Source organism: Nannospalax galili, unplaced genomic scaffold (assembly GCF_000622305.1).
Source record: "Nannospalax galili isolate Female #2095 unplaced genomic scaffold, S.galili_v1.0 scaffold459, whole genome shotgun sequence".
Classification (NCBI taxonomy): Eukaryota; Metazoa; Chordata; class Mammalia; order Rodentia; family Spalacidae; genus Nannospalax; species Nannospalax galili.
This window is the reverse complement of record NW_008344211.1, coordinates 836,757-837,959: the sequence shown is the minus strand read 5'-3', so window position 1 is coordinate 837,959 and position 1,203 is coordinate 836,757.

Sequence of the window (1,203 nt, the reverse complement as noted above, 5' to 3'; positions counted from 1 at the left end):
AGAGATGCATCTTAGCTCTGGAAATTGTTATTGAATATGTCAATGCTGTTGTGATGAAATGCTTCTTCTAAGTATGTGGTTATTAAATAAAGAATTTAAAATAAATAAATAAAATATTGGGGGAAAAAGAGTATACAAAAATATATTGGGGAAAATAAAACCCTGCAGAGGCTGGAGAGATGGCTCAGCAGTTAAGAGCACTGACTGCTCTTCTAGAGGACCTGGGCTTGGTTCCCAGCACCTACATGGTGGCTAACACCCATCCTTAACTCCAGTTCCAGGGGATCTATTGCCCTCTTCTGGCCTCTGCAGGCACCAGGCACATATGCGGTACACATACACACATGCACATACACATAAAAATAAAATCTTAAAAACAACCCCTTAGGGCTGGAGAGGTGGCTCAGTGGTTAAGAACACTGGCTATTCTTGCAGAAGATCCGGGTTCGAATCCCAGCACCCACATGGCAGCTAACAACTGTCTGTAACTCCAGTTCCACAGGATCCAACAGCCTCCTCTGTCCTCCTCAGGCATTGCACAACACGGGTGCACTTACTTACATGCAGACAATACACGCATACACATAGAATAAAAATAATAAAGCTGGGTGTGGTGGCACACGCCTTTAATCCCAGCATTTGGGAGACAGAGGCAGGGGGATCTTTGTGAGTTTGAGGCCAGCCTGGTCTACATAGTGAGTTCTAGGACAGCTAGGGCTAGCTACAGAGAGACCCTGTCTCAAAAAAGACAAATTTTTTAAAAAGACCAAAATAAATAAATAAATAAAATTAAATTTAAAAACCCTTAATAGCAGAGCCTTAAAAGGAAGGCAAGACTTCCCTTTAAAACCTGGATAGGATCTCACTATGTATCCCTAGCTGGCCTGGAACTCATTATGTAGATCAGGCTGGCCTTGAACTCATGTCTCTGCCTTCCCAAGTGCTAGGATTAAAGGTATGCACCACAGCACTCAGCTTAAATTTTTTTTATCCAGTGGCAAAGATCAAACTCAGGCTTTGCATGTGCTAGGAAACTGAAAATATTTAAAATACTTTATTTTTTATTTTATGTGTATGACTGTACTTCATGCCTGTAAGTGCACCTGTGTCATGCAGTGCCATCTGAGGTCAGAAGAGGGCATTGGATTCCCTGGAACTGGAGTTATGGACTGTTGTAGCCATCATGAAGGTTCTGGGAATCAA